This window comes from Amblyomma mixtum, chromosome 5 (assembly GCF_055824585.1).
Source record: "Amblyomma mixtum isolate Tamu chromosome 5, ASM5582458v1, whole genome shotgun sequence".
In the NCBI taxonomy this organism is placed as follows: Eukaryota; Metazoa; Arthropoda; class Arachnida; order Ixodida; family Ixodidae; genus Amblyomma; species Amblyomma mixtum.
In genome coordinates this window covers 68,054,387-68,064,629 of record NC_143016.1, presented here as the reverse complement: position 1 = coordinate 68,064,629, position 10,243 = coordinate 68,054,387, and the positions used below count along the sequence as shown (strand labels likewise).

At 51.3% G+C, this 10,243-nt stretch overlaps 1 protein-coding gene across 5 annotated transcripts in view; it reads left to right on the top strand.

Moving 5' to 3' along the window:
* Nucleotides 1-10,243, top strand: part of LOC149342503 (uncharacterized) — a 239,808-nt gene that overhangs the window by 202,353 nt on the left and 27,212 nt on the right. The window contains exon 1 of one of the 5 annotated variants that reach the window (XM_089544893.1): nt 3,054-3,103. The exons of the other annotated variants lie outside the window; for them this stretch is intronic. The gene's annotated coding sequence lies outside the window, so the exon portion shown is untranslated. Of the gene's footprint in view, nt 1-3,053; nt 3,104-10,243 lie in introns of those variants that run through there. 5 annotated transcript variants of the gene reach the window in all.

Below are 10,243 nucleotides of genomic sequence, written 5' to 3'. Positions count from 1 at the left end.
CTGGTACAGCGAGCTCAACGGGACGGCAGTGGCCAGCGGAGCCCTGGACTGAGGGCAACCGACCACTGGTTAGAGGCGGACGACTTCGACAGAGAAGGCTCCTGGGGGTAGAACAAGACGTCTCTGAAGAAGCCCCCAAACCGCAGAAGAACCATTACTGTAAATAAAGTTTTCCCTTCCCCCTTCCTTCGCCAACTCCGGGCTCCCTAGACTCCTTTCCACATCCAGCTCCCCCTGTATAATCAGGGCCCGGATCTAGATTAATTGCCCGGGCGGTTCCCCTCCCGGCTTGTTACGGGGCCTCCCTCGCGGAGTTTCGTCGTCGCTGTGCTTGAGTTCATTGAGCCTCGTTCGGGGCGCCTATGCGCACGGCTCGGCGTTCTCTCCGCGTCCCGGGTGTTGTTACATCAGGGTTACAAGTCGGCGTAGCGCCCTCGCTCGGTTGCTCCTGGTAGCCGGAAAAAAAAAAAAAAAAGCTCCCGATGCGGCGGCGAGCAGCGATCACGACGCGTCGTGGTAGCTCGTGCTCGTGTGCATAATAAAAACGCTCCGTGCTGGGCGCCTCCGTGGCGCAATTTTAGAGACCCGCGCGAAAGTTCTCCACCATCCCCGGCCTGCCTTCCCGTTTCGAGCTACTTTAACTTCCATCCTCATGCGCGCGCGTTTCCCTTAGCGCCCCCCTACCCTGCACCTCGGCGGCGTTGTCTGCGAACGGGTATAAATCATCGATGAAAAAGCGTCCCCTGGTCGACCCATTGTTCGCGCAGCCAGGCACCGTCGTTCGTCGGAAAATAACCGTCTGCCGTACGAGGCCCGCTCTGAACGGGCTGGAAGGGAGGCGTAAGGGTCGCTTGTTCTACGCTCTCGCGTGGGCGTGTTGAACGCGCGTCGTAGCGACGCTAAGGAAAAAAACAAACAAAGAAAGAAAGGTAGATAATAGACCGAAGAAGCTAGCCGGTAAAGGGGTCGCGAAGGTGCGCAAAGCTGAGAAGGAAGAAAAGATGACAAGGGGCGTGAAAGCGGAAATGGCAGTTCAGGAGGGGGGGACGGGGGTGGGGGGGGGGGTGGGGGGGGGGGGGCAGGTATAGTTTTAAGGAATTTCGGGCGTGTGGTGGTGGCGAGTATGCCGGTTCCTCTCTTTGTATGTGTTCGTTTTATGCCTGCTCCTTCTCCTCCTCGAGACACGAGGACAGCGGTAATAACGGCTCGAGCGCATCGTTCGGGGCAGGTAGGAGAACAACGGGACGGGGGCGGTAAAGGCGGCCGGGTCGTTGTCGGAAGAGCGCTGGTAGACGAAAGACGACGGTGACGGCCTGCAATTTTCATCTCTCTCTCTGTCTCTCCCTTTCGAGATGCTCTCATTTGTCCCGTGTCGGGTCTTTCCTTCGCATTACTTTTTATATTGTTTGCGTTCGTACTCGTCTTTTCCGCGTTCGTCGGTTTTGTGTTTGCACCGCTCTTAACGTTTTCTTTTACTAATAGAATCTTGCTAGCTAACCGTCAACATTCCCCTAACTGTGTTGACGTTTGATGTTTGTTCTCTCGGCCAATCCTTTTATCCAGCGATAATTGAGTGCGTACGGTGCTCATCAGCTTCGTACATTTCCTCTTTTGTTGCAGACGAACCTGTTGCAAAATCAGAGAGAAGGGAGGCTAGTTTTTGCTTTACGCACTGATTCCATGCCTGTAATTACCTTCCTGGAGGCATCGCATCTGGATGTCGTGTCGTTTTTTTTCATCGGGAATATGTCCGCTATTTCTTTCCCCTTATGTTGTCTACTTGATATCCTGTTTATCGCTGTGTGCGTGCGCGCGCGCGCGCGTGTGTGTGTGTGTGTGTGTGTGTGTGTGTGTGTGTGTGTGTGTGTGCGTGCGCGCGCGCGCGCGTGTGTGTGTGTGTGTGTGTGTGTGTGTGTGTGTGTGTGCGTGCGCGCGTGCGTGCGCGCGTGTGTGTGTGCGTACGTGCGTGCGTGTGTGTTTGTGTGTGTGTGCGTGTGTGCGTGCGGGGGTTGGGGGTGGAGGGGGGCTATTTATCATTTTCGAGTGTCGTTGTGTTTACCTTTAAAGTGATTCAGTTTAGTTATTTTACACTGCTCTCGGTTTCTTTTCGGCTAGTCGGGCATCATTAGCATGCCCAGATTGCGCATGACTGGTTATTGTTGTGAAAGTTACTCTCCTCTGATATTTCACTTAGTGGCCCGCCATTAACTGCACTAAACTACTCAGAACAGGTTGTAGCGTCATTGAGACGCTACAGGTATTTAAACGGCGTCGACCATTATGCGAGGCGGTACCCCTAAGACTGCTGACAGGGGCGACGATGATAACCTATAGTGTATATTTAGCACCGTGGATGGATAGAATCGCAAAGCTGTACTGTTTTGGTGAGCATATGTCTCGCAAGACTTTAGATGGGCTTGAAGCCTACTTTGTGAGATACAATTAACGATTATCTCTTTCTGAAAAATAAATTCATGTAACTCTCCGTCGAGCCACTTCAGCCTTTTGAGCTTTCCGTCCGTGTTTGATGGACGCAACGGCACATTCATTGTGTGCGACGCGCGAGGAAGTCGTACGGTTATCACTGGTTTGTTGCAGGTCGTACTTTGAGCGACTGTACATGGTATAAAGCACACTCGTGTGCACCATCTGGTCGTGTTATTGACCGTACGGGCCTACCTTAGGGTCCACTGCTAAACATGAGAACAAATTATGACCGCATATTTTCTATTTTCTCTTCGGTGAACACCAAAACTTGCGATACCTCGCTCAGCTTCGTCATCGCGCAGAATCACCTTTATTTACACTTCACTGCGCGGAAAAAAAGTTGACGGCTGATAGCAGACATTCCTCGCAAACTGCAATCCTTCGCGATCTCGTAAAGGTAGCCACCTGCTGTTTACCGCAAGGAAAAGCGAATAAAAATACGCTCCCTTCATGAAATTGGTAAACATTAGCGGTGGTGGATAGGTGTGTCGTTCGTGCTTCGATTTCATTCGTGCGCGATTTACGCTCACTGCGTTCACTCGCTTTTCCTCCTTCTCTGCAGATGACCTTGGGGGCGAGTGGGGGCCTCCGACTTCTGCGGGAAAACACAGTTTCGGTGAGTGTACGGCCATGTCTGGGCGGCTGGCATTCCCGTGTGTTGTCACTTTAGGCAGGCAGGAAAGAAGCGAGCCCGTGACGGACTAACGAAAAAAGGAAAAGGCGGAAAATAAATAAAAAACAAAATGATAAATAATGGTTCCCAAAGGGAAAGGTGAAAGAAGAAAGAGAAGATTTAATGGGTCCCAAAGAGAGGTTACCACGTTGTCTTGGTTACGTGCTTTTGCAGCGAATCGCGTTTTTATTTCGCTTATTTTGGCCTGCTTTTTGAGCGTCTGCGTTTCGAACGGAAGTGTGAAGGATGGGCAGTGCAAAAGGGATCGTAGGAGAGACCAAGTCTCGGGTGTTTTTATTTCTCTCTTTGTATTGTCCACAAGGAATCGATGTATGCAAACGGAGAAAGAAATCTAGCCCCCACCCCCCAACTCCCCAAGAAAAAAAAAAGAAACGAGGAAGAAAGAAATTCGAAAGGAATGCAACGAAGAATGAAAGCTTACGCAGTATAGCGTAACGTTCCGTCTGGCGATGAGGACCTTCAGTGGTGTGCGCAGGAGAGCTTTGCCTGAAACTGTTGATGTGCAGCTATCTGCTGCTGTCAACTGAAGATAAAAATCTGAAAACAGCCCACACAGGCTGCGAAAACTGAGGATGTTCAGTGGAGTGGATTCAGTTTGCATCCTAGTTATTAACCATGCACCCGACCCAATTAAGCACTTTTAAAGAAAACGATCGAGCTTGACGTCATTATAGAGCTGTGCATACAGTGCTCGTGAGGGATGTTCCGTGCTTTCACTTATCGGCATCGCATTGTCGACAGTTCTGTACTAGTTGATGCGATAAAGTTGAAATATTTAATACATTATTGAGGGCGGGGAGGGGTAATTACTTAATTATTGTGTTCATTTTGACCCCTAGAATTGCGTTATCAAGCAACGCGCAATTACTTTGGAGACCGTTTTTATTTTGTCTCCTTTTCTGTACAGCTTAGTATGTTGTTTTTCTTTCCTAGTTTACCGTCCATTTTGTGACCCATTGAATGCACACGAAGCTCTGACCTTCGGTTCCAATAAGCTGTTTTCATCTTTCGGGGAGGGGCAAGAAGTCCGGATAAAATGAAGATTTCTTTTGATGACATGAATTTATGTCATTATTATCTGTAAGATCGAGGGTAAGCATTTATATATGATTACCGATTAGAAACAACATCATGTCATCCTTATGTTATCATGGAATAATCATCGCCGTCGTATCACCATGCACAGAGTCATCGTATAATAGCGTATAGAGTTAGCATACAAGACAGCTGCTTCACCTAACACTTTCTCCGCTGCGCTGTTGTCACTGGTGGTAAAACTGCTTAGGCGTGTTAATTACCAAGGTAATTAACTGAAATAGCTAACTTTATAACTTTTACACTCATCTATCTTGGGATTCGTACTGGACACTACAGTTATCCATGCTAGTCTATTAGAGGGCCTAAAAAACGCCGTTCTCGTCGGAGCTACAAAGCAAATGCATGGCGTTGAACCAGAGCCCAAGAGTAGAGGATCGCATGTAGCCCCGCCTACCAGCACACGTCACCCGGCGGCGAGAGTGCCACGTGCTCTAGGACGGTATGCAAATACAACACCTTAGCTGGACGGGTTTAAATCAGGTTGTAAAACAGGCCTTTTTTCTCGTTAAGGCTATTCCTTGCCCATGTGCAACTTTACACTTCAAACGCGCTCTTCGTTTAGCCTATATCGCATTGCCATGGTTTTCTAATTTATGGGTCTCGTGTTATTCTGGATCTGCAGACTCCTTGTAGATTATACTGCTGTCCACGCGTTGGTTCGACAACCGCCTTTGAGCTCACGTGTATATACGCATGCGCATATATTAATTAAAAGCAGATCGCTGTCGAGGTTTAAAAGCGAATAAGAAAAAAAAGTAGCAAACCTTCGACTCGTGGTCACGCAGAACAGCTCCGCTATAATTCAAAATTCCATTCCGCGGCCATGTTATGTATAGTTAGCGAAATTTGGCGAATGAAATCTGCTTCAGCTCCACAAAAGATTCCACGGTGTAATGTTGTAATGTGACGGCCATGTAGTGTAGGCACTGGATACATACGAAGCTCTTCTGTACCGTCAGAGTACAGAGGACGAAGTATGAAAAGAAGGAAGCAAGGGAATGGCGAGGGAATGCGCAAATCGCGCGAACGCTTTCAGCTTGGCTGCGAAATTGCGACACCCCTCTCTCTGTCTCTCTTTTTGGCGCTCGCACGCGCTCGCGACATTCGCAGTTGCAGCGAAGCGAAAGCGGATTAACAAGTCTAAATCCTTTACAGCTTTGCTGTCACGTCGCGTCTATCATTCTGTGGGTCTCTTTTTTTTCCTGACTCGAGTGCTCCAGTACAACGCTTGTTAGCCGCCGGGTTTTGTTACGTGAAGCGAATGCGACGGGCCCCTATTTACTGCGAGTGCCTTTCGCAAACACGTTGCAAACGCCCAGACGTCATCGTGTTACCGCTGGTGCTGAACTGTACGAATGGGTGGCATGCAAAGGCTTTGCTTTGCTTGTCGGGCACGAGCGGAATTTCTTTCTATGTTCGATGTCTGTCTTTCATGTTTAGTCGCTTTGTTTGCGGGTTTTTACTTGTTTTGAGTCTGCTGGCTGGGAACTGTCATTGTATATAGGTCGGAAACTGTAATGAGGTCGGAAACGAAGCCTAGATTAAACACGCCATGAACAAATGGAAGGATTGAAATAGCGGGTACATCAGGAACATAAAAAAAAAAGCCACTTCTTGCGTTCACTGGGGCGGATAGGCAAGCCTGGCTTATGGAGACAGAAGGGGGACAATGAATTCAGTCGTCGCATCCATTTGCGTGAAAATGAACTTATGTGCTGTAGTAAAAACTGGATGGCAGTGAACCTGTCATAATCAAAACCAAATTAGGAACTTGCAGTTTTGAACGCCTTGCGTATTGATGCGGTGTGGTTCAGTCCAACTTGAAATATAATTAGTTCAGTATATCACTATTCTTCGATGCAATTCGGAGAGCTTTGAGTTGTAGGAGCGCACGTGGTGCCTTGAAGGCCGACGGACCGCTCATCTTGCTTACGAAGTGACCTCTCCTAGCGAGGCTGACGCGCCATTACTCATGTATATTGGCCGACTTTGCGTAAGTCCCTGCTTTGCCTTAGTGCAACGTCGTATCGATTCCTGGACCCACGCCGCGTCACTCAATATCGGCGCCAGTTTTACGCAAGCACCGCTCCTTGGGGCTACGGCACAAACAGGAGGAGAGCTCTTAGGAGGTCCAGTTGTACTAACCCGACTTCTTTCCTTCTCGGAACGGAGAGCGGCGATCTGACTGCTCTCCTATGCCGTGTACCGCGGCGCGCGCATCTGGCTAGCGTCACGAACCCATCGCCGGCATCTGCACCCGGGGCGATCGCGAGGCTCTCTCCGTGGCGCCGTGTATTTATAAACGCCGAAGCATGCGGGACTCGCCTGACTGCCTGCATCGCCGCCGCCGGACGCGCTCACGCTGGAGCGAGCCTCGTGTTTATCAACTGTCCGGATGGGGCTGGCTCCTTGGTCGTCGTCACCGCCGGCTCGGTCTCCTCCCGACGCGGTCGCCTCTACTCGCGCAAAGTTGAAGCAACGACAGACATGCGGTGGAGCACGTGTCTCGGGAGAAGCCAGCGCGCCATTCATAAACGCGTCATCGTCGGGCTTTTTTTGTTTTTATATGGGTTATAAGCGGCTTCCGAGTAGCTGTTGTTCTGGGAAAGATGGCTTTTGCTCCGCGGACCATATTCTGTCTTCAGCAGTTACTAGACGGGGGTAGATCGTTGGTCGCTACTGTGTAATGTGAGGAGAGGTGAGATGGGGAGGGGGGGGGGGGGGGGGGGGGCTCTTACTATGGCGCTATTTTTTAGTCTCCGGTTTGTTACTACTCGCGGAGGAGCTCTGCGAGCTGTTGTGCTAATGCGCTCCTTACAAATAGGGAGGCTATTGATCGTCCGTTCTTCAGTGGAGCAATTAGGACGATGCGGCAGATATCAAAGCGAGTTAACGCATAGACAAAGTATGTGACGTCAAGTTTTGTAAAGTGAACGCTTTACCCCTCGTGGCGCACCCAGTGACCTGTGTTGTCGGCCGACGCACTCCGCCAGAGGAATGTGTGAGAAGTTCCATTTGCGTTGTTTGTGGTTGTCCTATGAAGAGCTAATAATTGTCCATCTCCCTGTTTCCTGAGAGAGGTTTGAAATTTCCCCCACTTCGGAAACGCTATACTTTTTTCAGCATCCTTTGGAAATCCACAAAACGCAGTACGCGCATTTGATGACGTGTTCAGTCTGTCTAACAAGCGAGCGTGGTTTCCTATCGCGTAACTTTGATGCGGTTTTGTATACGCGAGTTTATCGTGCGGTTTCCTGATTGCGCTTCTTTTATTTTGTCTGCTCTACGACATTGAATAAACCCGTCGAAAGCAAGGCCTTTTCACGCACCTTCAACGAGAGAGCGTTAAGGAGCTCGTGTCTCAGAAAATCCGGCGGCGTCGTCGGCGAAGCAACCTAGGAGGAAGATGGGCAACCGGTCTAGGTCACGTGACCTTGCGACGTCATAGCAACCTGCGCACCGTGACAGGTGGCAGTTCAATCAATGATTGGACACGAGCGGTTGACGAGGAAGAGCAAACTGGATCGCACAAGTCCCACCTGCGGCAGCACTTACCATCGCAGGCCAGTGGCGCATCGCTTAACCACTGCTGCACTGGTATGAAAACTCCCTAGGATCTATGAATGTTGAGAATGACCAATTCTGCATATATGGACAATAACCTATTAATGCTATCGCGTCATACCCTTAGGGAGGAGCTTAAGTGCCCCCCCCCCTTCCCCGCCCAATTTTTTTCTCTTCAGTACTGCGTTCACCTTGAACGCGGTAGCCTGCCTCGTTGGCGTAGCAGTTGTTTTTATTGCGAAAGCAATACTGCTCACAGTTTGAGCCCTTCAGCGTAGCGCGGCGGTGGACACGTTTGACCTTTAGTGTGACCTTAGACGTGACGTCATACTAGCTGCGAAAAACCAGGGCCCCAGCTCGGCTCGTCAGTGTAGAGCGGCGGTAGACACGGCGGGCGGTGAGCCTCTCGCTTCTCCCACTAGAGGCGCTGCGGTAGGAGTGACATCACACCATCTGTGGAAGAGAAGGGCCCCAACTCGTGCCGTCGGCGGAGAGCGGCGGTAGACACGGCGGGCGGTGAGCCTCTCGCTTCTCCCACTAGAGGCGCTGCGGTAGGAGTGACATCACACCATCTGTGGAAGAGAAGGGCCCCAACTCGTGCCGTCGGCGGAGAGCGGCGGTAGACACGGCGGGCGGTGAGCCTCTCGCTTCTCCCACTAGAGGCGCTGCGGTAGGAGTGACATCACACCATCTGTGGAAGAGAAGGGCCCCAACTCGTGCCGTCGGCGGAGAGCGGCGGTAGACACGGCGGGCGGTGAGCCTCTCGCTTCTCCCACTAGAGGCGCTGCGGTAGGAGTGACATCACACCATCTGTGGAAGAGAAGGGCCCCAACTCGTGCCGTCGGCGGAGAGCGGCGGTAGACACGGCGGGCGGTGAGCCTCTCGCTTCTCCCACTAGAGGCGCTGCGGTAGGAGTGACATCACACCATCTGTGGAAGAGAAGGGCCCCAACTCGTGCCGTCGGCGGAGAGCGGCGGTAGACACGGCGGGCGGTGAGCCTCTCGCTTCTCCCACTAGAGGCGCTGCGGTAGGAGTGACATCACACCATCTGTGGAAGAGAAGGGCCCCAACTCGTGCCGTCGGCGGAGAGCGGCGGTAGACACGGCGGGCGGTGAGCCTCTCGCTTCTCCCGCTAGGAGCGCTGCGATCAGAGTGACGTCATAGCAGTTGTATAAACAGAGCTCCAGCTCGTGCCGTCGGCGCAGAGCGGCTGTAGGCACGGCGGATGCGGGCTGAAGAAGCGGATGAAGTTGCTTTCGCAATTTCCGGTCTTAACCAAGCTGAGCCTCTGCCAATTTTATTACGCATTTTATCAGAGTAACATGTCTTTCGGCGTTTTATGAGAGTCACGAAGCAAAAATAAGATATATAGCGCGCCCTTCTGACGCCGCCGAATGCGTCCGCTTAAGATAAATCGCCTCAACTTCATTAATAGTCATCTAGCGCCGGCATCTTCGGCGGGCCTGATCTGTTTTCTCAATTTCTGGGCGCGAGTCGAGGTGCCGCACATCGTCTGCTAAACAAACGCCAAACTTAATCACCCGGGAATTTACGGGACAACAAACATCGCCGTTTATAAGCTCCTCCTTCGAGAAAATACTCAAGACGTTGTTGGGTTTTAGTTTCCGAGGCCGCCGCGATTCATCGTCTTATACATCGAGGGATGCATCTTTCATGCGCCCGCGAAAAGGCTCCCACTTTTCCAGCAGCTCTCGCGTGATCTGAAAACAAAGTAAAAACGAAAAGAAAAACACCTCCCATGCATTAGAGGCCCGCCCGTGTTCCCCCCGGGGCCTTAGGCGGAGTTTGTGAATAGCAAATTGCAAAGCAAAACTGTTACAGCCGCCTATAGGTAGGAGCAGGGATGGCGGACAACTTAATTTCGGCCTAACGTGATTTGGATAAACGGCCGCGGGGTCCCCCCGGGTATCGCCCTACTCTCTCTATGGACGTTACCCGGGTGCAACGCACGCTCCCTTTCTACTTGTAACCACTCCCCGACTTCATTATATTGCTACAGCAGTTGTGGTTCTCAGGATTCCTTGCCCCTCGCTCCTCAGCCGCCTTCTCTACTTTGAGCTTGCTGTCTTTTACGCTTTGCAGGCGCGCGCTCGTATAGTTTGAGATGCCTCTCTTGGTTGAGGCGCCCTGAGACTACCACTACCACACTGGCAAAGAGGTTACGTCTTTTATATTCTGTTCCCGTGCTGCTCGGGCTTCGACACGCTTCGATGAGTTCTTCGTCTTCTCCTTCCTCCTCCTCCATATCCTCCTCCTCCTCCGTGCTTTAGCAGGGCTGGTCAACGAACCCTTTGTTTGTTTCTCGTCCGGCGCAAGCTGCTGCTCCTTGTTTTGGCTTCTGTCCTCGCCGCTTTTTTTTTTTTTGTGCGCCATAGTGGC